Source organism: Cavia porcellus, unplaced genomic scaffold, assembly GCF_034190915.1.
Source record: "Cavia porcellus strain 051 isolate PalLab524CR breed Dunkin Hartley unplaced genomic scaffold, mCavPor4.1 scaffold_1, whole genome shotgun sequence".
Lineage (NCBI taxonomy): Eukaryota > Metazoa > Chordata > Mammalia > Rodentia > Caviidae > Cavia > Cavia porcellus.
The window spans coordinates 220,146,200-220,173,613 of record NW_026947484.1 but is presented as its reverse complement, the minus strand read 5'-3'; the positions used below and the strand labels follow the sequence as shown (position 1 = coordinate 220,173,613).

At 39.9% G+C, this 27,414-nt stretch overlaps 1 long non-coding RNA gene across 1 annotated transcript; it reads left to right on the top strand.

Moving 5' to 3' along the window:
* On the top strand, window positions 1-27,204 carry LOC134471309 (uncharacterized). Its single transcript, XR_010040678.1, has 3 exons — window positions 1-484; window positions 23,009-25,171; window positions 26,076-27,204. It is a non-coding gene; the product is annotated as an uncharacterized LOC134471309 (long non-coding RNA).
* The last annotated feature ends 210 nt before the right edge of the window (window positions 27,205-27,414 follow it).

Below are 27,414 nucleotides of genomic sequence, written 5' to 3'. Positions count from 1 at the left end.
GATGTGGACTTCTGTGACCAACAGCACGTTCACCAAGATACTACGCGTTTCTGTTGTGAGAGGCTGCTGTGGGATGACTCTGCTGCTATGAGCTGAAATTACGGGAAATAAGTTTGCTTTAAGAAAATCAAATTTTAAGTCATTGCTGACAATCTGAGAAGAAATACAGGAAATCGCCTCAAAGAATAAATGTGTTTCTGGGCCAGCGTGCTTGGCTGGACTCTGGATGATGAGTAACTATCTAGAGAAAGAATGCACCATGAGAAGTGGAGTTTGGCTCAGTGATGAACAAGGCGACCAGACTCAGTAAACGTTTGTGAGGACCTACTAAGTGCCAGCAGTCAGCTCACATTCCAACTGCGGAGACAGAAAATCAGTAAATGTGGGCTATCACAGATGGGTGTCCAGTGCTGTGGTTTTCGGTAAGAGATCTGGAAAGCAGGACTGGACCGAAGGCCCAAACTTGTGTCTCCAGCCCTTACTGGTAAGTTTTGACTTGCAACACATCCGTTGCTCTCTGCTCTCCTTTGTACACAGAGAAAAGCGTCCACATCAAAAGTACAGAGTTCGGGGAATTTTCCTAATTGAACACACCATGTAACTAGCACTCTGAGTCCCTCTTGGTGTCCCTTTTCAGCCCTCCTGTCATGAAAAGTTAATCACTCTTCTGACAGAAACAACTCAGACTGGCTTTGCCTTTCTCTGAACTTTATAAACAGATTCTATACATAATGTCTGGCTTCTCTCACTCATTAGGCCTGCAAGATATATTTATCTTATGCATATTGGTGGGGTTTTTTCTTACTTCACTTTTATACAGCCCATTAACAACTATATCACAGCTCGTTGAGTGCTTCTATTTAAATAAATATTGGGATTATTCCCACTATTCTCTTAAGAAATTATTTTTCTGCACAACTCTGTTAGAGCTGCTTCCTGGTGTTTGTAACTAGGAATCCTGTCTGAGGCGCAGTTGTCTTTATTCTAAATTTTCATTGGATTATTAAGCTTTTTGTTGATTAAAATGGTGGAAGGTTTGTGCTTTCTGAAGAAATCCTTCCTTTGTGGCAATACCTTTGAGAACAAAGACATTTATTTCATCAGCTGTTTGACAGATTACTCTGTTTCAACAGTGAAGTCTAATGTAACAAGTAATATTTCGTATAGAGAAAACGTGAAGTTCCCAGTCTCCATATAGAACTTTTGGGAACAGTAGCTTGAACTCGGGCCCTCTTAGGCTGTTTCCCAAGTTGGTGAGGAAATCTTCTCCACTGGAGTCAGTGAATGATGCTTCTGGGTATGTCTCCACAGTGAGAGCAGTTTTCATCTGGATTGCACAATGGCAGAGGTTTTGAGGTTGTGGTTTTCTCCATGTTCCCTGTCCCCCAGACTGCTACCCTCTGAAGCTTCGAAGAGCACTACTAATGGCTAAACATAAACCAATGGAAAAGGAAATGACAAATTCAACTTAACCGTCTTGTCAATCCTATGTAGGTCTTTCCAGCCTAACCTATCAATGCCCTTTATGTAAGAGGACACTTGTCTGAGCCGGGCTTCAGGAAAGAAGGGAAGGTGGCATTCTCAGTTCATTACTGTTCTCTTTGGCTCGGACATGCTAATTAACAATGCAGTCATTCAAGGTTTGCCTTTTGAGCAATGGTTTGGCCTGGCCACCAAGTATTCTCTTGCGTCATTCAAAGAGACTGGCGTGTAATAATATGGCAGACACTTGCTGAGCAGTGTGCCAGGAGTCTTCCTATGCACCTCAAACTCCCATAGCTCCACAGAGCAAAACTGCCCACTTCATTAAAGATAAATCTCTCCTCTTGTGCCATGGATATCATCCCTTTGTCCTTCTCAAGGATTTTTCTCCTGCAATGAAGGCTTCTCTCCCCCGCACAATGAATTTCTTCTCCCTCCCTCTTGGATCATTGGCATGAGCAATCAGACATGTTCTAGCGGCTCCAAAAAAAAAGAATCCTGTGGCATTTCTACACTCTCCCAACACACATAGCTTCCTCAAAAAGCTCTCTATAGTCACTGCACGCTTCCTCACTGCTGTCCTTGGCCAGCTCTAGAAGTCCTTACCTTCCTCCAGGCCACTGAATCTCTCTTCAATGCCATGAACAACCTCTTTCATCTAACCCAATGGCCATAATGTGTCCTCACCTCCCACAACCTTTAAAGATCATTTGCCCTTTGAACCACTCCATCCTCTCCCAGTTGCATGACTGCACTTTCTCCGCTCCCCTAACTTTGCATTATTGCCTCTGGCTCTTTGTTTCCCCCTTTCTTTCTCTGGTCTATAAATGTTGAAATCACCACAGGCTCTGTTTCTGATATTTTCACACTGTTCATCTATACCTCCTTCTTCCTAAGTGAATTCCTTCAATCCTATGTTTACTTAATTTAAAAAATTTTGCTCTTGACCCCATTGAACTCCCCCAAGCTCAAATTCCAGTGTTCCACTGCTGCTCCTATCGCTTTGTGAATGGCTAAGAAGTTTCTCCAACTTGGTAGAGATAAGGGTCTTTGTTTCCTGATATCTACTCCAGTTCTTCCTTGCGTCAGTAAAAAATGTCACTATTCATCTCACTGCTCAAGCCAAACATTTAGAAGCCATCTTTCAGTCCTTTCTCCCTCATTTTCCCAAACAAATCATTAGCAAGTCTTAGGGGCAAAAGCTCCATGTAAACAGTTGATTTTATGAGTCCTTTGTTCATTTTAACATGATAATTTTTAGAAAATGCCTGTATTTCCTTATATTCTTTACACATCATTTTTAAAGCTACCGTTGTCTCCTCATTGAGCAAATATATCCTAATTTACTTCAAAGCCTAATCCTCCTGGTATTGCATCTTTGGAGGCTTCTCATACCTAACTTTTATACTTCTCAGTGTGTATGTACATGAACACATGGTTGCCTTATTTTTATTTTTCAACTTTAGAAGCTTATTTTGTCATCACTGTTGTATTAAAGATTGTTGAGCAGATATTTTAGTTACACAAGGGGAAATAGGTATCCATTAGTCTGGTGTTCAGGTACAATAGAATTCTATCAAAATTGTCACTCTGAGAGCCATCAAAGCACAGAGATGATCATTACAGAAGAGGTGGTTAATCTGTCTATGGAGCAGGTCCTACAGGAGGCAGAAAACTAATATCCAAAACCCACTCCTCACTGTTCAAAGCTAGAGAGATCAAAAGGGTTGGTGCACTGTTGCAACCTTATCAAGGTCAGGCAAAGCCATGGCCCTTGACTAGACAGTCCCCAAGGAAAGGAAGGCGCACGCTGTAGTCCTGATGGAGTGCGGTGAATGGTTAGACCCAGGGAGAGGCTGGAAGCTGTTCTGAAGCCAGCCACCCTGGCACAGAGCTCTTGTCCTGGAAGCCTGGCAACGCATAGCAACATAGACTCAGAGCTGGAAACTTGGGAGCCAAAATGTGGTGACTAAAAATAAGCCTAACCCTGAAGTCTCAAAGGACTCACGTGGCTTTTGCTGGGTCTAAGAGTGACTTTGATGTGACAGTGGGCAAGATGACTTTGATTATTTTTAATAGTGAATCTGGTGGCAGTGGCAAAAGCAACATAATAGAAATTGCAACTTCTGCAGTGGCCTAAACTGACTGGCTATTTTCTTTGATCCTCTTTGGACTGAATAAGCTTCCAGGACTCTTGACCAATTAATATGAGGTCAAGCAGGAGCCCCAGTAATCATTATGAGCTGCCAACAGAGCACTGGAGTTCAAATGACTAACTAGAAATTGTGTTAGCATTTATACTCCTACACTGCAGACCAGGTGTGCAGGTTACATACCATGTTCCCCATTTGGGATCTTTTCCTTAGGCTAGCTTCCTGGAAGAGTTACTACTGATTCAAAGGGCAGAGATCTTTTCATGATCCTCACCCTAAATTACAGTTGTTTTTGAAAGGCATATACTAATTTTCATTGTCAAGTTCCCCACACCCTCTCAGTGATGACTTGATTTTTTTTTAAAGTCAACGCCAATAACTTTTGGGAAGAGGGCTGGGTATTTAGCTCAGCAGCATAAGCACCTGCCTTGCATGCACGAGGTTGTGAGTTCCATCCCCAGTACCATAAAAAAAAAAAAAAAAAAGAATTCTATGGGAAGAAAGATCCATGGGAGAAGTTGTTAGGGTTTGTGTCTAGATGTCTCCCCAAAGACAGTCATAGGGTTTTGAAGTTTTTTGGGTTTTTTGATTTGTTTCTGTGTGTGTGTGTGTGTGTGTGTGCATGCATGTGTTTTATTTTGTTTTGTTTTTGAGGTGGTTGAATCTACAGTGTGTAATTGACTAATAGTGCCATGTTAGGATTAAAGGTGGGTGATTTCTGGACCATCCACTGATTATACTGTCACCACTATAATCCCTCTAGACTGGATACAGCATGAGGGACGCATAGAGGCTTATATTGCTCTCACTTGTTGCTTTTGCTGTTTTCCACCACCATGAACTGTTACCCCTGTCATATGCCAACTTGACAGCCTTGAAGCCAGACAATTATGGACTGAAACCTCCACAAACTGTGGGCTAAATAAACCTTTCCCCCTCTAACTTTGTGTGTCAGGTATTTTGTCTCAGCAATGAGAGAAAAGTACCTAAAACAGAAGCATGTCCCAAGTGGGAGACAGTGCAATTGTAAGATCAGCAATGCTTTTAACTTCATTGCCAGTAGTTATGAAATGAACATTCCCAGGCTCCTTCTTGTGTTTTTCCTCCATGCTCTTAGGGACATCCCTTCTGTACCAGCCCTCAAAAATACTCTCATTAAAACCAGCCTAGCAACACACACAGCACGAGTCACATACCTTTTCATGTGACTAGAACAAAGTGCCACCTCACCCAAGCATGTACTTGTACTTCAGCTCTGGTCAAGGAACAAAGCTCTTGTTAAGGAACTTTTAATTTAAATACCTCGGACTTCAGGGGCAAAGGACCTTCAGAGTCACGCAGTGATCTGAGAAGTTTCAAGGGGCCAGAGCTTCTAAATAAGTATCCATCACCTTGAGAAACCCAGGAAGAGCCACTGAGCCAGTCTCCTATAGGAAGAGCCCCTGTTCTGTTCCATGCCTGCTTGCTCTGTGACCTGCTTCCCCATTTGAACCTGATTTAATCAATATTACCTGAGCAATTATGTTCATAATCTTATTGGTTGGTCATAGTTTTGTCCTACCACATACCACCTTGTGATTTCCCAGTTTTCCCTACCTTGGATCCACCTCACCTCATGATTTTCCTCTAAGTTTTCTAAAAGGGCAAGGTCTTTTCAATCCACTCAGGACCCCTTTTGTCTCAGCCTCAAACAAGCTTTCTTTCCCCACTGCTCTTAAATAAGTAAAAAAATTAGAGACTAATGCTTCAAAATTAGAACCTAGGAGATGATATTAGGAGGAGGAAGACCGGAGCAGCTAGAGACCCTAAGCATTCTGGAGGACTATCGTGCTAGACTGAAATGATACAGGAATCAAAGTAGGAGACCCAAACATTGAAAATATGCTTCACTGGTGTCAGCATTTTACCCAGATCCACCCCAATGAAAGCATAACTCTCTTAAAATAAAAACCTAAAAGCTGTTTTTATATCAACAAATAAAGTACATTTTAATTTTTTAAGTGTCAATCATTTTTACATAAAATATATTTCAGGCATGAATGGTTTTGATCTTTTATAGTCACAACACAAAATCTTTTTAGTCTTTGTAGTCATATCATGGCATGAGCCTGGACAAGTCTCAAAAGCTCACCAGCCTTCATTTTCTTATTTATGAGCTACAGACAATTATGCCCTGCCTATTGTCTCCTGGGTTCAGAAGGGAGGTGCTATGGTTGGTGAACTGAGTGTTTAAATTGAAAGTCAGACATGGTCCTCAGTGGTTAATTCCAAGCATCACCTAATCCCTAGGTAGACTTGAGTGCCTTGAGCTTATCCCCTAGTGACATGCATGTGTACTTAATAGCTTGCACCCAAGATTTATAAGATATTAATTGGAACATAATGCAAACCCCATGGAGAGTAAAAGACAAAAAGAATTTTAAAATAAGAGGCAGGAAGTAATAAAATGATATTTAATTTGGACAAGTGCCCCCAATGCATTTGGAGGAAAATCAACAAAGCATAAATATCAGTGGGAAAATCCAGAGAGAGGAACCATAATTGCTTTAAAATGATACAGGGACAGGAAATTCTGATAGGAGCTTGCAGTGTTGTTTGGGGCCACAGTAATGGCCTTTTGTGCCTTCAAAGAGAAATGAGAATTTAATAATCGGATGGAATTACATGCTTACTTTATATTGTTATAGTTTCAGATTTGTCATAAGTCATCTGGTAACTGCAAAGATTTTCCATTTCTGCAGGTGCCTTCACCATCCTTGAAGAGTAATGGATACAAGGGGCAGGGATCAGGTGTATGGTCAGAGATCTTTGCAACTTCCCAGCTGTGTGACATGGAATACATTTTAACTTGTCTGACTTCAGGGTTTATTTTATTTATTTTAATTATTTTTGCCTTTTTGAGACAGGGTCTCACTACATAATTCAAGCTGGCCTACATAACCCAGGCTGGTCTCGAACTTGCAAACTAGTCTCCTGCCTCAGCCTCCCGAGTGCTGGAATTACAGGAGTACACCACCACACCCACCTGAGGTTTAGTTCAACAAAATAGAAGAAAATATATCTTTTAAGGCTACTGGAAGGTCTATGATAATGTAAACTTCCTGGCATAGGAAAAAAGTCAAATAATGTCAGCCAGTAGCAGCAGCAGACATAGAAATGAAAGTTCCAAGTCAACTGATCACAGAGCCTTCTCTCCTCTCAAGGGTTAAATCCCACAGTCCTACCTAATGTGTTCCTTTCCAAAAGCCATCCGAAGTTCCAGGATGGTTGAATGAGAAGGAGGGGAGATGAGAGTGTAAAAGTAGCCTGCTGCTTAGTTGAAGTTTTGCTCAAATGGTGAGCATTGAACTGCTTGCTGGATCTTCAACCAGCCAAATACAAATTTTTGTACAGTTTTTTACATGGACTCAGTAGAATCAAATCTAAACTAGTTCCCCTTTTAAACAACCCATTTTCTTTTTTCTTTTATTTAAAGAGAAAAAGGAAAAAAACAGAAAAAGGGTACAAGTAATACAAAATTTAAAAAATAAACAGTAAGAAATCACTAGTTAATAGATTACATATTCTCATCTTAGAAATAGTTGTTCAAGTTACAAAATTGAAGCATATCAAGTGGACCTTCAAACAGTGAGAGTGCAAACAGTTTTGTTCAATGATCCAAAAAACACTCAGTAATATAGTTACCTATCTTATACACTTAAACATATATGCAGTTACATCCTTTAGAGCACTTCCTTTTCTTTTCTTTTGTACAATGACATTTACACATTTTGGGTTTTATTACTCGCACAGTTCTTATTACTTTTTTTGAAGAGAATAAAACCAAATGCGACATATCAGAACAGAGTCAGTCAAATCAAAAGGATGCACATAATAGATAATGTAAAAACAAAATATAAGGTGATCAACAATGGTTATCATACTGCCTCTTGCTATTTTAAGAATTGGCAGTTATAATAAAATTGAACTAAACAGTAAAGAATAAAACCAAAGCATTGGAGACATTACAGGATTTTAAAAGAAAATAATAGTCAACCAGAATGGGCATCATAATGATTCTTATTGTCTTCACAGTTATGCCTATACTTTCGAACTTGGTACTACCAAGCAAAGCAGAATAGAGGAAAATCAGTCCAAACAAGATAGTGAGGGCAATACAGGATTTCAAATCAAGTTAATAGGAAATCAAAGTAGGTTACTATAATGCATCCTGTTATTTTTTATTTTTCCCTTAATTAAAAAAAGAAAAAGAAAAAAGTAAATAATTTTTTAAAAAAGGGGACTGAGATAAAAAAAAAAAAAGGGCATAACAACAGAACAGCAGACTGGGGATTTAGCTCAACAGCTTAAGCGCCTGCCTGGCAAGCCTGAGGTCATGAGTTCAATCCCTGGTCCCAACAACAACAAAAAAGATAAAACTAACCTGGACAGTCAAACAACAGAGCAACACAGGTCAAAACATAACCATTTAAGCAAAATAGTGTTTCGCCACAAGATATCCTGACATAAAAATAGTTACCATAGTGTCTCTTTCCTTGAAATCTTTGAGTATAACTTCTTAATCTGTAGTACCAAACATATCAAGACACTATAAAACCATTCAAGAGAATGACATTATTACAGGGTATTTAGAACCAATTAACAGAAAATGAACAATGATTTCTATATAAACTCCTTGTCCATAAAAGTTTTTGCTTATATTATCATATATAATAAAATCCAATAAGATATAACATTTTAAGACCAATGGAGACAGACTTGGAGAACTGCTGAGCTTCCAACGGGTGGACGGGCTCACGCTATCCCTGGAGCCCAGCCTGTTTGGGACTCCCACACCTAGCCATCCGTGTGCAGAGGAGGAGCTGGGTGGATCTGGGGTGCCTGCATCAGCCTCCCCGTGTGTCTGGAGGACTGTGGATATCTCAGCAAGCAGGGAGGCATCGCAGGTTCCAGAGGCACCGCAGCCTATGGTGAGTGCTCAGCGCACTCTGCCCAAATACCAGACTGATCGGGAACCTCCAGGCTTCTGGGTGCAGTGAAGTGGAGAAGTAGGTTTGAGGCCTCTACATCCACCTCCCCATCCCGGCTGCACTTGGAGAACTGCTGAGCTTCCAACAGGTGGGCGGGCCCACGCTATCCCCAGAGCCCAGCCTGTTTGGGCCTCCCGCACCTAGCCATCGGTGTGCAGAGGAGGGGCTGGGCAGATCTGGGGCACCCGCATCGGCCTCCCCGTGTGTCTGGAGGACTGTGGATGTCTCAGTGGGCGGTGGAGCATCGCGGGTTCCAGAGGCCCTGCAGCCTGTGGTGAGTACTCAGCGCACTCTGCCCAGAGCCCAGACTGGGTCCCTCCAGGCTTCCAGGTGCAGTGAAGTGGAGAGGTGGGTTTGAGACGTCTACATCTGCCTCCACATCCTGGGTGCAATTGGAGAGCTGTGGAGCTTCCAACGGGCAGGTGGACACACAGTATCCCTGAGGCCCAGCTTGTCTGGAACTGCAGAGTTCTGAGCAGGCAGAGGAGGGCCATTGGTTCTGCAGGCCCAGTGGCTTGGGGTAGAGTGGTGCCAGAGTCTCAGTAGCTGCAAACATAGAAGGGGATTTTCAACAGATCCTGAGGAAGCTTTCAAATAACACTTGAAACACAGAAATATAGGAAAATGACAAAACAAAAAACCAAATTACAACCTCAAACCTCCAGCCCATCTCAAGAAACCCTAGGAGCGATGTATATAGAAGAAAATATATGCCATTCACCTCAAATATCGGACACAATAGCTACTGAAATTAACAAGCAACTCCAGGAAGCTTTAAACAGATTCAAACTCAAAATAATCTCCCAGGTAAAAGAAGAAATGATAAAAGAAATGAAAGAGATTCTGAATATATCTAAAGAAAATACAGATAAAAAATTGGAGGAACTAAACAAAAGGATAGAATCTCTAGACGAGCAATATAAGAAACAAACAGAATACATAATGCAGATGCACAGAGATATACAGGAAATAAAAAACTCCACTGAAAGTTGTAAAAACTGCCTTAATGAAAGTGAAGATAGAATTTCAGACCTTGAAGACAGGATTGCAGCTAGTGAACAAGAAAGGAAAGATCTTTCAAAAATAACAAGGAATCAGGAAACAACAATTCAACAACTGCAAGACAATGCAAAGAAAAATAACACAAGAATGATAGGGATTAATGAAAAAGAAGGAGACAACATAAAGGATGTCAAGAGGATATTTAGAGAAGTAATAGCTGAAAATTTCCCAAGCATGAGATCAGAAACCAACATCAGGATCAGTGAAGCATATAGAACTCCAAATAGTCATAACCAAAATAAAACTACACCCAGACATATAATAATCACCATCCCAGAAATCCAACACAAGAATAGATTATTAAAAGCTGTCGGCGAGAAAAGACAGGTCACTTATAAAGGAAAACCTATCAGAATCACAGCAGACTTCTCAGCACAAACAATAAAGTCAAGAAGAGCATGGAGTGAAGTATTCCAGATCCTAAAGCAAAATGATTTCCAACCTAGACTGATGTATCCTGAAAAACTATCATTCAAAACTGATGGTGAAATATGATACTTCCATGACAAAGAACAGCTGAAGAACTTCATGAACACCAAACCAACTCTGCAAAAAATATTGAAAGACAGTTTAGATACACAAAGGAAAAAACCACTAAGCAAAGCAGATAATTAAACAGAACAGAAAGATAAAGATGCAACAGCAGAGAGATAACATGTCAACAATAAACCAGCATTTAACAGTAATAACCATTAATGTAAATGGTCTCAATACACCAATCAAAAGAAACAGACTAGCAGAATGGATCAAGAAACAAAATCCAACCATATGCTGTTTACAGGAAACCCATCTAACCCAGAAGGATACTCACAGACTGAAAGTCAAAGGATGGAAAACAATACTTCATGCAGCAGGAATCCAAAAAAAGGCAGGAGTAGCCATTCTGTTTGCAGACAATGTGAACTTTAAACCAACAATGACCATAAAGGACAAAGAAGGTCACTACATACTCGTAAGGGGAAAACTCCAAGAGGAAGAGATAACTATCTTAAATATATATGCACCAAACTCCAGAGCACCCAGTTATATAAAACAACTATTAACAGAAATGAAAACTCAAATTATCAGTAACACAATTGTAACAGGAGATCTTAATACACCATTGACACCAAGGGACAGATCAACCAGACAGAAAATGAGCAAAGAAATAACAGAACTGAATCACACCTGTGAACAAATGGATTTGATAGACATATACAGAATGTTCCACCCAACAACATCAGAATACACATTCTTCTCAGCAGTACATGGATCATTCTCTAAAATAGACCATATATTAGCTCACAGAACATATTTAAACAAATGCAAAAGAGTTGAAATCATCCCTTGCATGTTATCGGATCATAGCGCTCTGAAATTAGAAATTAATGATAAAAGATACTGCAAAAATCCTGCAAACACATGGAAACTGAATAACACACTCTTGAGTAATCAGTGGGTCACAGAAGAAATTAAACAATACCTAAAAGAAAATAAAATGCAGATACAACTTACCGGAATTTGTGGGATGCAATGAAAGCTGTCCTGAGAGGAAAATTTATTGCACTGAGTTCCCACATCAGGAAAACAGAATGAATACAAATAAATAACTTGATGCTACACCTCAAACAGCTAGAAAAAGAAGAGCAAGTCAAGCCCAAAGCCAAGAGAGGAAATTATAAAAATCAGAGCAGAAATCAATGCAATAGAGACTAAGAAAACAATCCAAAGAATTAATGAATCAAAGAGTTGGTTCTTTGAAAGAATAAATAAAATTGATAAGCCTCTAGCCAACCTTATTTTTAAAAGGGAAGAGAAAGCTCAAATTCATGCAATAAGAAATGAAAAAGGTGAAATCACTACAGACCCAATAGAAATACAGAAGATCATCAACACCTATTTTGAAAACCTCTACTCTCAAAAGTTTGATAACACAGAAGAAATAGACAGATTCTTAGAAGCATATGAAGTACCAAAGCTAGATCAAGAGGATGTAAAACTGTTGAATAACCCAATCTCTGTTAATGAAATTGAAAATGTAATTAAGTCCTTACCCACCAAGAAGAGCCTAGGCCCAAATGGATTCACTGCAGAATTCTACAAGAAATACAAAGAAGACCTAATGCCGACACTCTTCAAACTCTTCAATGAAATTGAAAAGGAAGCAATCCTTCCCAAGTCATTCCTGGAAGCAAATATTACTCTAGTACCAAAACCTGAGAAAGACCCAACTAAAAAAGAGAACTATAGACTGATCTCCCTAATAAACACAGATGCAAAAATCCTCAATAAAATATTGGCAAATAGGATGCAGCAAATCATCAAGAAGATTATACACCATAACCAAGTGGGATTCATCCCAGGAATGCAAGGATGGTTCAACATACGTAAATCAATAAATGTAATCCATCATATCAATAAAGCCAAAAATAAGAATCACATGATCATTTCTATAGATGCAGAAAAAGCCTTCAATAAGGTCCAACATTTATTCATGATAAGAACTTTACAGAAAATTGGAATAGATGGTCTTTACCTCAATATAATACAGGCCAATTATGACAAACCAACAGCCAGCATCATACTAAATGGCCAAAAATTGAAAGCCTTTACTTTAAAATCAGGCACAAGACAAGGATGACCTTTATCACCACTCCTATTTAATATAATACTGGAAGTACTAGCCAGAGCAATTAGGCCAGAGAGAGAAGTAAAAGGGGTAAAGATAGGAAAAGAAGAAGTTAAATTATCATTGTTTGCAGATGACATGATACTCTACATAGAAGACCCCCTAAACTCCATTGAAAGACTCTTAGATACAATAAATAAATTCAGTAATGTGACTGGATACAAAATCAATACTCAGAAATCAATAGCATTCCTATACATGAACAACAAAATCAAAGAGAGGGAAATAAGAGAAACTACACTCTTCACATTAGCAAGCAAAAAAATGAAATATTTAGGAATTACTCTTACGAAAGAAGTGAAAGACTTATACAGTGAAAATTATAATACACTGAAAAAAGAAATTGCAGATGATCTCAGAAAAAAAGAAATTGAAGATGATCTCATCCCTTGCTCATGGATAGGAAGAACAAACATTGTGAAAATGGCCATTCTCCCAAAACTGTTATACAGATTCAATGCAATCCCAATAAAAATACTGTCAACATACCTTATAGATCTAGAGAAATCACTCCTAAATTGCATCTGGATCCAGAAGAGACCTAGAATAGCAAAGGCAGTTCTAAGCAGCAAAGACAAAGCAGAAGGCATCACAATCCCTGACTTGAAGTTATACTACAAAGCAACAGTAGTAAAATCAACATTGTATTGGAATCAAAACAGAGTGAAAGATCAATGGAATAGATTAGAAGATACAACCACAACTACAAACACACTCAACCACCTTATCTTTGATAAAGGAGCCAAGCAGGTTCACTGGAAGAACGACAGTCTCTTTAATAAATAGTGCTGGAAAAACTGGCTCTCCATTTGCCGAAAACCCATGTCTATCACCATGTGCTAAATTAAAATCTAAATGGGTCAAAGATCTTAATATTAAAACAGAAACACTAAATCTATTGGAAGACAAATTGGGTAGAAACCTTGAAGACATAGGAGTAGGTAGAGAATTTATGAACAGGACTCAAACCGCACGGGAAATACTTCCCAGAATCAATAGCTGGGACCACTTCTTATTAAAAAGTTTCTGCGTGTCAAAAGATATCTCCAGCATAGTGAAAAGAAAACCCACAAACTGGGAAAAGATTTTAGTGAACTCTCTCTCAGACAAGGGACTCTTGTCTAAAACACATAAAGAATTAAAAAAAACTCAGACCCCCAAAATTCAAAGATCCAATCCAAAAATGGGCATCTGAGATGAGTACACACTTCACAGATGAAGAAATGCAAATGGCAAATAAATACATGAAAAAATGCTCATCATCATTGGTCATTAGAGAAATGCAAATTAAAACCACACTGAGATACCATCTCACTCCTGAAAGAATGGCCAGGATCAAGAAAACCAACAACAACAAATGCTGGAGAGGCTGTGGGGAAAAAGGAACTCTCCTACACTGTTGGTGAGAGTGTAGACTGGTGCAGCCTTTGTGGAGGTCAGTCTGGAGATTTCTCAAAAAGCTGGGATTGGAAGTCCCATTTATTCCAGCTATTCCACTTCTAGGCATATTCCCAGAAGAATTGAAAGCATCATACCACAGTGATATATGTGCACCTATGTTTATAGCAGCACAATTTGTAATTGCCAGATCTTGGAAACAACCCACGTGTCCATCAGCTGAGGAATGGATAAAAAAGTTGTGGTATTTCTATACAATGGAGTATTATTCAGCTATAAAGAAGGATCACATTGAGATATTTATCAATAAATGGGCACAGCTTGAGACCATACTCATAAGTGAAATAAATCAATCTCACATGTGTGAATACTGAATAGTTTCCCTAATGTAAGTAATGATTCAAATATATAAAAATATGTGGTAAGCATGATTCCCCATTATGTGGCCTTGAAGCCTTGTAAAGTTTTCACTTATTAATTGGAAAGGCTTTATTCTGGGCTTCTTGATATGGAAATATTTGAAGCTATAGTATATGAAGTTTTATTCAAATATTTCAAGGAACAAGACAAACACTATGGTAACTACTATTAAGTCGGGTTATTTGGTTGTGAAGCACTAGGTTGCTGAAACAGTCATGCTTTGACCTGTATTGTTATATTATTATGTCCTGTTTTATCTCAATCTCTCCCTTATTCTTTAAAAAAATTATTTAGTTATTTTTTATGTTTGTTTTAATTAAGGGGAAAAATTTTTTAAATTAGCAGGATATATAATAGTAACTTTTTTTGATTTCCTATTAACTTGTTTTGAAGTCCTGTAATGCTCCCATGATCTTGTTTTGACTGATTGAACTCTGTTCCATTCTGTATGATAGTATCATGTTTGAGGGTATAGGCAACTACTTTGAAGGCAATAAGATTCACTAAGATGCCCATTCTGGTTTGACTATTGTCTCCTTTGGAAGTCCTGTAATGTTTACAATGCTTAAGTTTTATTGGTCTTGTTCTCTACTGTTTTGTTCAACTTTATAATATCTAATGAGATAGACATTGTTGATAACCATTGTTGATAACCTTGTACTCTGTTTTACATCATGTGCTATGTCTATCCTTGGTTTTGACTGACAGTTTTGTTTTGCCATATTTGACTTTATTCTCTCCCCCAAAAAAGTAATAAGAACTAAGGAGTAATAAAACCCAAACTGTGTAAATTTTGTTGTAAAAAAGAGAGGGGAAAAAAAGAGCTCTAAAGGATACAACAGCAAGTGTGTTTAGGGGTGTTAAATAGCTGACCATATTAATGTTTTTGGTTGGATCATTGAACACAACTGTTTGTAGCCTCACTGTTTGAATGTCCACTTTGTATGCTTTGATACTGTGATTTGAGCAACTATCTCTAACACGATAATATGTAATCTATTAACTGGTGGTTTCTTACTGGTTTGTTTTTGTTGTTGTTGTTGTTTTGTTTTGTTTTGTTTTGTTTTTTGTAGTTCTGTATTACTTGTACCCTTACACCACTTTGTTTTGTTTTGTGTTTTTCTCTTTTTCCTTTTAAATAAAATTTTTTAAAAAAGACCAATGGAGACAGAAGAATACAAGTATGATGGGACTTCAAAACAAGACAATACTAAATCAGCACTAGCTATTATGATGTCTTGTTTTCTCCAAAATAGCTGTTCCTACCATCGATCTTCTCTGCCTCATTTCTGTTGAGCTCTTTTTCTGTCGTTTGTTGTCAGTTTGTCTTCTTCATTTCGCTTTCTGCTCCATTCATTGTGGCCTCTCTGCCACTATTTCTGGAATCTTGGTATTTTCCTTTTTTTAGACTATCCTGCAGTATTCTCTGTAGAGTTGAATTAGTGGTTGCAAATTCCCCTAGTTCCTCTTTATCCTGGAAGCACCTTGTTTTTCCATCAATTTCTAGGGACAGTTGTGCAGGATATATCAATCTTGGCTGGAGATTATTATCTTTCAAAGCTTGAATTATTTCCCCCCAACACTCTTCATGATTTGATGGTTTGTGCAGAGAAGTCTGCTGTAATTCTGATGGGTGTTCCCTTGTAAGTGATCTGTTTCTTGTCCCTGACAGCTTTTAATATTCTCTTCTTATTTTGGGTTTCTGGAATCTTGATTATTATATGCCTGGGTGTAGCTCTGTTTGGGTTGTAGGTGGCTGGGGTACTGTATGCCTCATACATCTGAGTATCTTTATCATTTGCTAAATTAGGGAAATTCTCTTGGATTATTTCTGTGAATAGCTTTTGTAGTCCACTTGTTTTGTCCCCACTTCTTCTCTTATGTTCTTAATTCTTAAGTTATAGATCCTCTTATCATCTTCTAGTTTTTGTATTGTTGCTGTTTGTTTCTTTGTTATTTTTAAGAAGTTTTTCATTTCATGCTCCCATATTACAAATCTGCCCTGCAGTTCAGATAATCTATCCTTAGTTTCTTCCAAGCTGTTATGCCAGTTTTTGATAGAGTTTTTAGTTTCCTGGTAATCTCTTTGAACCTGTTTTACATATTCTATGTTTTCTCTATCTTCTCCATCAAACAATTCTCCCCTTTTTTTCTGTTCTTCCATTCCACCATCTGTTTTTTCTTGGGCGGTGCTTAGCATTTCTCTAACTATTCTGCTTATGTCGTGTTTCGGGTCATTAATAACTTCATTCCTGAACTCGTCTATGAGGCTCTGGAGATAGCGCTTTATGTCTATTGGTGCAGTATCTGCTATTGCATGTTTCTCAGGTTTGGGGGCCAAGGACCCTTTGCTCCCTCTTCCCATATTGGTTCCTTATATTTAAGCGTGTATAGGAGGCCCAGCTTCCTTCCCTGTCAGCCACAGTCTGTTTGAATTGCGCCGGCTAGGTGTTCCCGCCCACCAAGCCCACCAGGGAGACACAGACCTGGGCAGTCTATGCCAGGCCTGCCCCTCCAGGTCAACCTACCGAAGGCTTCACCGCTAGGGTGCACCTCCAGGCGCTGGGACCTGAGTTGGGCTAGCCTACTGGGTCTCAACTAGCAGCGTCTCGTAGGCCAGGCACTCCCCACCAATCCCGCTTGAGAGGAGATATGTGACTGAAATCACTGCAGCATCTCATTCCAGGAAGTCTGCCCGGTCCCGAGTATGTCCTCCGCTGAAGCCTCCTACTCTATGGAAGGGTGCTCGAACCACTCACTCACTGCAGGTTGATGCAGGGCACCTGGCCACTGCCGCTCCCAACTCCTTCCAATGCTTCCCACTCTCCGAGCTTTCCCGCCTCTCTCCCCGCTGTGCCGACCCGGACACAACAAGCGGCTGCAGGTGATTCAAATCACAGTTTCCAGTAGTGCGGGGTGCGGCTTCTGTTCTGATACCTTATCTGCTCCTGCTGTATCACCAGAATTGCGTTTCCAGTTGGTTTCTCTTAATTTAGTTCGTTCCTGGGTTGGCAAAGAATATTCCCTCTTGCCTAGGACTTCCTGCCTGGCCCCATTCCTGGATTTCAAGTGCGGTTTTTCAGAGAGCCTCCGAGGCTGCTGCTATCTATCTGCCATGTTCTTCCGGACTCCCCCATTTTCTTTTTTAAACAAGTATTTTCTAGTAGCAAAATCTTCCTTCTACAAATTATAGTGCAACTCCTCTTAAATGCATGCTATGTCAATTTTTTAAATGTAGCTTTAATATGATAATTTCAGTTTTATGCTTTGTCCACTATTTTGTGTGCATGTTCCTATGACACATGCTTTGCTTGCTTGCTTTTATTCAGTGAGCGAATATCCTTGATTAAAATTGCAAAATTAATCAGGAGAGTTGCTGCCTATTTTGCATTATCAACGGCGGAAATGAACAGTGTATCCATGTGCCCATCAGAACCTCCAGAAACCCTGAATGGTATGGAGGAGCCCAGAGGAAGGGGTGAGGGGGGGAAGCTTTTACCTCCATAACCTTCCCTGTCCACAAGCCCTTTGTGCTGAAAGCTATTCATGCCAACCAGAGTCGATGAATTTGAGCTTGGTGTAGTGGCAACAAATCTCTTCTCTTCACTCAGAAGTATCGCGATATCAGTCAGTGTTTTTACTAGAGAAACAGATAGAACAGAAGATACACAAATGTATAAGAATTTACAAGACTGGCTTACAGTGGTCACCCACAGAATCAGATGAGCAGGAAAATATCTGCAAAGACAGGCTAGGTAGAGTTTGAAAACAAAATGGGATTCAAATAAAGAATCATGCACACAGACAAAAATATTTTAATAGTTTCCTTTTCCTGTGGTCTGCTTAACCCTATAGCAGACCCTAAAGCCAACTGTTTTAACCCTAAAAGCAACAGATTTTGTGGTTATTTCGATTTTGTTTCTCTTCCTACTACGCCCATTGTCTGCTCCCTGATCTCCAGTGTTTAAAAGACTAAGAGAGAAGAAGTGAAGTTTAGAACACTTTAATCTACCCTCTGTTGGCCTTTTGGCTAAGGTGCATGAGAGATAATGATATGTTTGTGGTTAACGGGTAGTTTGTAGAATGTGTGGGTACTTTTTGTTTAGTTAGTTTGGTCTTTTAGCTGTTTCATGCATTTTACCCCAGTTTACCACATCAAATCTTGTTTGGACACAAGAGAAAGATTAAACAAACATCTGCTGAGTGACTTGATTCTGCTTTGTTCCTTCTAAATATTCCTCAGGGGAATCTAACTTCTCAATTCAAAATCCATGCTTATGTCTGATTGAGGCCTTAGTAAATGTGTTTATCATGAATTGGATACATACCGGTCTAAAGTATGGGCCAGCAAAAGATTTTTAATGTAGTTGTATAATGTTAACATTAATGTAAATAAGAGGAACTTTAAACTACTCAGAAGGATAAGACATCTTCAAACATCTTAGCAATAAATATTTACATATGAACAAGAAGGCCACTGAATATGAATGGTATCTCTTCATTCAGGAAAGCAAGCAGTCCAGAACCTCAACCTGGATTACACAAGGCACCTTCCCACACCACTGCATATATATCTTAGTTCCAACAATGATTTTTCCTGTAATTTTCAGTATTTCCAATCATTTCAAACCCACCTCTGTCTTTCAGCCATTCAAACCATAATGTTTTACCATGGTCTACAAAACTGTATAACATGGCAGAAAAAGATACGTTCATCTAATATCAGCTGTTTATTTTTTTCTTGTTTACTCTGTAAAAGAGAGAGAAAAAGAAGGAGATTTTATCTAGGAAGATGACTAAGGACTGAATAAAAAGACAAGTGTCTCTGAGGTCAGTGAGGATTGTAAATATGATTTGGATGAAGAGACCCTGGAAGCTGGAAAGCCAGCTCAGTGTGGAAAGTTTCTTCATTAGGGGATGAGTTCTGGTTCCATCCTATCAAGCTAGACATCAGGGAGTCTAATACCCCTTCCGTGCTACCAATGTTCAAGAATCCCAGTCCAGGAGCTTTCATCTAGGAAACGATGAGCCACACAGAGCTCCCAAAGGTTGTGGGAAGATCTGAAAGTATCCAGAAGAAAATTTATAACCTTGATAATAAGCCTTGCTTCAGAGTTATCAAAGTAATACAAACTTTGTTGTTCCCTTTGAAAGCTGAAGATGACATAGGAATCTCTCATTTTCACAGACTTTTCTGTGAATCTACAATGCACTGAGCTTATGTCTGCCTTCAGAGGGTCAAACCACTATCTGCCAAAATTAGCTGAAGAACTTGTTTGATTTTGATCAAAAAAGTTATTATTACTTTTTTTTTTTTTGGTGATACCAGGAATCGAACTCACAACTACGCACTAATAAGGCAGGCACTTATGCAGCTGAGCTAAGTCCCTGGCCCCCAAGAAATATTTTTAAAGCCTCATAAAAGATAAAATTTCCAACATGGAAAAGGCAATCAATATCTATGTAAATCTAATGTATGACTCGACAGAAAACTTTCTGTATATATTATGTACCATTAAACTGAATGTGTCATTTCAGTCCTTGGCCACTGAATCCCTCTGCTCGTCTTTATCTTTGCTGAGCTTTTCGTCTTTACTTTCCTTGGAATTTTGGATCATCTCCAGAAATATGTCTTCAAAAGCCTATCATCAGTATCTGAGGGAGTCAGGTTAGAGTCACACAGAACAAATGCAACTTTTCAAGCACCAAACACATGAGGACCTGACAAAGGCATTCACTGGGTTGGGGGTTAAACATTTCTGAGAGAGGAGATAATGTCACAGGTGCTAATGTCCCATCTATGACATGAGAAAGCAGTTAAGGTTCAGTTCCAACTCTACCCGTTCATCTCTCTTCTCCCCAGTGTCTTCTCCCAAACATTTCTGTTCTCTTCTACGTTCTCAATTGATATATTCCTGACCCTAAAATAAGCCTCATTCACTCTTAGATCATCCCCTTCCCTCAGTGAAAACAAAGAAAAAACAATAATTGTATGTAATTCATCCTTTAGCTATTCAAAGTCACTTAATTTCTACCAAATCAAAATTGGCCAGCTTAAGCTGGTTTCAATGAATGTTAATTCTTCTTTCGACCATTGAATCAGCACAATGGGCCACTGTATATACAAATGTACTTGTAAATTGGTCAGTTAAACAGACAGTGTCTAAAGCTGTAGATATTCTATCTACACGTTGCACATTTTACCCTTTGTTTAGTCTGTAGCAGGAAGCCAATGGCCTCATTGCATTCTGGGGCAATGCTGAGTTATTGTACAAATACACGCAACTCTCAAAGCTTCACAAATTTGAACTGAAACATCAGCTGGAAAGAACACATAGTACACTTGCATGTGAAGATGTTGTTTAAACCCATTTTTTCACATGTGATGAGTTCATATCCAAAATGTTTTGACTCAACGTGCATGCAGACTTGGCAAGCGTTTGTGGAGGGGAGTGCCCTGAATGGGAAATAGAACAAAACAAGCCTGGCTAGCACATGGCAGAGTACACAGCCCTTGGTAGACTGGGGTTTCCGTCAATTAAAAAATAAACAGAAAATGACTCCTCACAATCCAGCACTAGCTCCAGACTGTTGATGTAATTACAATACATCCAGAGTCACTTTTCAATGGTTTCCTACTAAAAAAATAGCCTCCTTCAAACATATAACTAACATATCATTATATATTTTAACAGTATAGTAGTTAGACATTAGCCGATATCTGTTCTGGCTATATTAAAGCTACAGATGTTTAATATATTAGTGCTTCAGAGTTGACCATATGTAATATACTTCTTGCTTTGATAAGTATAATTAGCATCTGAAAGTGCTACTCATTTTTCTAGGACGTGATGCTTATGTGGCCCTAGGTTGTTAGCTTTAAGGCCACCAGTGTATACTATCTTGTGACTGAGATCCAGCCTTCAGTAAAGTAAGTCTTCAGTAAATTTTTTAAGAAGTCCTTGGAAGAGACTCTAAAATAGCTCATGCATAAAGGGCTCATCTGCAAAAATACATTCCATTTCTATGTTTCAGTTAAACCTAAAGGTAATTCAAATTAAGGAGCTACGAAGGTTACAAGCAGATTTGGTTTTACTCTTAATGGAGAAATCAATCAAGTTTTCAGTCTGAGGCTCTTAAGCTGACCGAAGTGAGGAAGATGGATTCAAGGGAGTGGGGTGCTGGAGGGAAATGCAAGGAGCAGTTTGTAGAAGATCAAAAAGAAGGCTGAACTCAAAGAATCTTCAAGCTGGAACAGATCTTAGCAGGTACCAAGCCTCTCATTTTCCTTCTTTCCTGTATGACAGAGACAAAATTGAGACCTATGAGCTGGGAATATATATCTCAGAGGCACAGAGCCTGCCTGGCAAGCGCCAGGTCCTGAGTTCAATTCCCAGCACACACACACACACACACACACACACACACACACACACACACACACAAAGAGGCCTAAAGAGTGGGCAAAGGACTTGCTGAAGGTCTCGAAGCTAGTTGGCATGGAATAGAGTCTAGAATCTTGACTTTGCTTTCTTGATTTTGTATCTGTAATTATTGTACAATTGCCCTAAATACACTAACAATCTTTTTTGTTGCAAGAGATAGAAAGACATATCATATCTAACCAGAATCAACCATGATGCCTTGGGAGATAAATATGCTGATCTGGGTTCGTACTCCACTCGTGGAGGCTTACTGGAATCAGACTGCCCAGCGCCATTTACCCCCAAACTGAAATATGGGATATAGGAAGGAAATAATAGAAGCTGAAGATCAAGCAACGAATGTTTAATATGCATTGTTTAGCTAAATCCCTTTTTTCCAAACCACATTCAGGACTTCTGTGTTAAAAACAATGATTAAGGATTTTTTTTCAAAAGTTTCAAAAACATATTATACAGAAATCAGAACTGGCATGCTACTCATAGTACTGAAAAAAAGTAGCAACACTAATACAAATAAACACTTAAGAGGAAAAAACAGTGAATAGGTTCAAATTTCAACCAAATGCAACCAAGGCTCTATGTCCCTGAAATATATTCTGGATTAGATTCTTTAAAGCTAGGTAATGTCTGAAGTTTTGATGCTCTGGGGCTGTTTCCTCTCACTTCTACTGAGGGCTGGACTGATAATTAATGACCTTGCACTTTGAGGCCTCTTTTCACTCTGGCATCAAGGATGAGTGGTGTGACAGGCCTTATAAATCTTTATAATTACTTTAAAATGACTCCAAAACCACCCGGGTTTGCTGTATTTTTTCCAACACTATTATATAAAAAGAAATCTTTAGCAACCATCGTGCGTGCTTCTGAGGAACATTTGCCCACAGAAAGTCTTAGATTCAAAACACATCACTCTGTGGGGAAAAAGCACCACCCAGCACACACTCATCCCAAGGCTGAGCGGACTTAATTTTTGAATTCTAGATGCTGCCTCACAATGCTATAAAAACACTGGGACTTCTTGTTAAAACCCCAGAGGCTGAAGCATGAGTGGGGACTCGTGGAGTTCCTACAGCCGAGGTATTTAAGAAACATTTCTCTTTTTAAAAACTTTTTATTAGTTTGTATTTGCAGTACATAATGTCTCCATCACAGGTACATAATACATCTTAATTCCTTTACTCAACATCCCCCCCCCACCCGCTCCCTCCATCTCTCCGTCCCCTTCCCATTGGAGAAAGATCTACGTCTTTATGTCCTATTATCTCCCTCTTATTTACTCTTGATTTACACTTAATATTTAAGCTTGTGTGTTTATGTCTCTTAACCTGAGAAATATTTCTACATTTTCAGCTCTTTGGCTAAATGAAGCAGATGACTACGTGGAGGGAATAATTTGCAAGACATTCATCACTGACCGTCAGGGCAGTCAGGTGGCCAATTCAAATGGACACTTACTTTTAGAGGCTACATTTCCTGATGAGGCAAATATCAGCCCTGCCCCGTTTTCTGAGGAGCTCCGAGGAGGGAAACATGCATAAGATCGTGTGGAGACAGAGAAAGGCTGCTGTGCATGGTGAGAGGGGAGTCATTCCAACTCACAGGAACTAACCAGTTCCATGGAAAAGGCACAGATGAAAAGAGCAAGAAGAGAAAGAAGGAAGCCAAGAAGTGGGAGGAAATGGTCACAGACAGCAGAGCAGAAGCCAGGGAAGAGAAGGATGAAAAATAAACAGAGTAGCAGGGACTGGGGATGGGGAACAACAGACCAGAAACACAAGCAAGACTAGCAGAGGAGGGTGAGTAAGGAAGAGACTTTAGAAAGTCAGACAAGTAGAGAAGGAAAAAAGAATAAAGACAAATGTAGAAAAATAAGGCATCAAAAGATGCAAGAGATGAAACATACCAAGAAGCAGTGTTTAAGCCTGATCATTGGCCCTCACCAATATGTAATGCAGGGGTCCTTTCCTGTAAAGTGCCAGATAATAAATATTATAAGCTTGCTGGGTGGTACTACCTTTGTTCAACTGCTAAACTCTGGTGTTGCAACATGAAAAAAGACATGGACAATAAGGAAACAAGTGAGTGCAGCTGTGTTCCAACAAAGCCACAAAACAGATGGCCAGCCAGTCGTGACTTGCCAGAGATGGCTCATGGGTCAAAGATTTTTGACTCATATGAACAGAAGCCGCTGCAGACAAGTGCATTTCTTACATTTCTGCCACCTCCACAGCACCTATCATAGGCAGAAACTTTCAATGATTTTTTTAAGCTTTTGATGTACCAAATGACAACTTACTATTATTTCACCTTCCTGGTGCAACACTGACCATCCAATCCCCAGTGGAGAAGCCACAAACAGAAGGAAGAATGGAATATTCCATCCCAAAATAGATTGCGTCTACAGAAAAGTAGATATTATCAGAGCATCCCAGGCCAGCATGGACAAAGATGGATACTTACTGTCTTAACTTGGTTTGCCACGACAAAATACCATATACTGATGACCTAAAACAACAGAGATTTAGTTTCTTACAATTCTTGTTTTAGTCCATTCTAGTTGCCATAATAAAATATAGAGATTGAGTACTTTAGAAACCCCAGAATTTTGTTGCTCATAGTTCTAGAGGTTGAGTACAAAATCAAAAATGCAGCAAATTGGGTGTCTGGTGAGGCACCCAAGCCTCATAAATGGTTCTCCCTACGTGTCTGCATGGTGGAACTTCTGCAAGCCACTTTCATAAGGCCACTAATCCCATTCATGAGGACGAAGGCATCGTGACCTAACCACCTCCCATCATTTTGGTGGCCAGGTTTCAACATACAGATTTTCAAACATCCAAACCACTGCAATCCAGGACACTCGAAGTTCAAGATTAGGGTGTCAGCATAATCGGCTTGTGAGAAGGGTCCTCTTCCTGGATTACAGACAGCTGTCTTCTCATTAATAACTCATAAGACCTTTTTCAACTGCTCTGCCCTCTTATGAGGACACTAATCCCAGTATAAGGGCCCCATCTTCATGACCTCATCTAACACCAATACCTCTCAAAGACCCCATCTTCAAATACCATCACACTGGGATTAGGGCTTCAACATAAATTTAAGGGTGAGTAATAAACCACTTACTCTATGAGGAAGGAATTCTAATTAATGTTCAACTTAAAATATTATTTTCTGTTTTCTGAGAAGGAAGAAGCTGTTATAATAGTCACTTGGGCTCCCTCTCCCAGAAGGATATTATAACAATCTATGCAGCTGATTCAGAGCTTTACATTTAGTACTTTCTGTTAAAGATTTCAGATTGAGAGACAGTTCTCCAGCCAATACAGGCAATAACTCCATATAATTTATATCTGGAACTGAGCACTACTCCAGAGATCAGAATCCAATCAGATCTTGTCTTTATAATTCATATCCATCCCTATTTCAACTTTGGCTCCTCGAATTCTCCTGGCTTGAATGCCCAGCTGATTTTCCCTACAACCACCAAGGGTTCCTGCTACAGTCTGGATGGTGAGTATTCTCCCAAAGCCTTATCCATTAAAAGCTTGATCCTCAGAAGTGTGCTACTAGGATATATTGGAACCTTTGAGAGGTACGGCCTTGTCATTAGATCACTGAATATGCACCCTTTGTGGGGAGTATGGGGTCCTCACCCTTTCATTTCTGTCTTTTGCTTCCTAGTCTGTGATGGAACCATGCTTTGCCACACATACCCCACCACACTCCCACCACAATGTGCTGCCTCCCCACAGGGCTCAAGCCACAGTGCCAATTGATTATGGACTGAAACCTCTAAAACTGTGAGCCAAAACAAACCTTTTCTCTTTATTAGTTGAATTCTCTAGTATTTTGATCTAGTAATATAGAACTAAAAGAGTTTCCTGAAGGGGCATAAAAATAACTTCATCAACATATGGACAAGGGCTAGTCAAGAAAAAATTCTTTAGGAACTGGGCATGGTGGCACATGCCTGTAAATTCGGCACTTGGGGGACTGAGGCAGGAGGACTTCTGAGAGTTTGATGCCAGTTTGGGCTACATAGTAAGTTGAAGACCATCCTGAACTATATAGTGATACCCTGTCTCCAAAACAGAAAAGAAGAGAAATAAAGACAGAAAGAGAGACAGAGGTACAAAGAGGTCCTTCAGAGCTTGGAGCATTCTGAGGACGCAAGCCTGGTATCAAAACATAGGGCTGGTCATTACCACAATCTCAGACCTGTGACTTGACCTCACATCCTTTAGTTCTTTTGAGGCTGCAAAGTGTTCTTTGCAGCCTATGAGAGGAACAGTTCTTGTTTGGTGAAGGGTTTCCATTTTCGGAAGCCAACGCCATATTCCATGGCCTCTGAGGCATAGTGCGAGACATGTGGAGTCAATTTGTGCTTGGTTTGCTTCTCTTCTCTGTTCGTTAGGTACCTGGCACCATGGCCATCTTCTCCAGTTTGTCTGTCTCCTGGTTTAACTGTCCTTCAGGCAGAAGTGATTTTGGAAGCCTTTCTCAGGTCCTTCATCGGATTAACACAAGCTGCCTCATAATCAATAGAGTGAAGAAGAGGCCCCAAGAGACACCATTTTGAGGCCACATGAGGAGAGACACGCACAGTTCCCTGTTAATAAAGCCTGAATGATGTCAACATTCCACGAAGGAGAAGCTAAATGGGCCTAGCGTGATCTACAGTTCCACGCCCTGTGATGAGCACGCAGCCCTCACAGGAAGGGGACTCTCCTGTGCTGCTCTCCAAGTGAATAAAGCATGGAAACCCTTTCACAGACACTTTGCCTCTACAGGAAAAAAGTTCAGTTTGTACTTGGAAGCAAATAAGCTTATGGGTGTGTGGGCACGGGCATATCTGCTTTAAAACATTTGTCAGTAACTGCTGACAACAGCAGCCCCCCTGCCAGATCCAGTTTCTCCCCATTTTGAAATGACCTTTTTGCTCCCCAGAGTACCAGCTGGTGTGCTTCACAGGATCATCTCTGTCCTCGCTGGCCCGGCCTCCCCAGGGCTCTGAAATCTGCACTTTCTGACCCTCCCTCCTTGGCGGCTTCTTCCAGGCCTCTCTACTCTTGTCACGCAAAGTTACTCAGCAGAACACACCAGAGCCAAAGGGCTCTGCACTGCCACCGTGGGGCCAAGAAGGGAAGGTGCTCCAAGCTTACATTCCCAGCCGTGCACACGCCTCAGTGAACACCCCCCTTCACCTGGTCCTTGTGCCCCTACATAGCAAAGCAGAGTCCATGACAAAGACTGCACGAGGTGAAAGAACACTGTTGTGCTCCATCTTTCCGGGCTGCTTAGAGCTCAGGCTTAAATCTATCAAACTAGCTCTTTCATCTTTTCTCTGCTTGGTCATTACTGTTCTTTTCTGCTGGAGACCTCAATGGATATTGCCAGGTGAAACAAGCTTTGCTTAAGACAGGTTGGATTAAGTCAGTTCCCTAGCCTGTGCTTCTGATTGTGTAAAACAGTGATATTACTGTCTTACTGTCTATATCCCTAAGGCTGTTATGGGGAATAAATGGAGAAATGCATGTAAAATCATAACTGGTGCCCAGGAAGTGATACTAACACCCTTCCAACTCTCGCAACCAAGTTTACTATAACTAAAGTCAACTTAGATTCTCAGGTCACACTGGAATAATACTTTCAAACCCGGGTACACACAATCACCACCGGGGGGACTTTTATTAATTACTTATACCAGGGCACCATTAACTTCTCTCACCTTCAGATAGTCTGAGCATTCAACC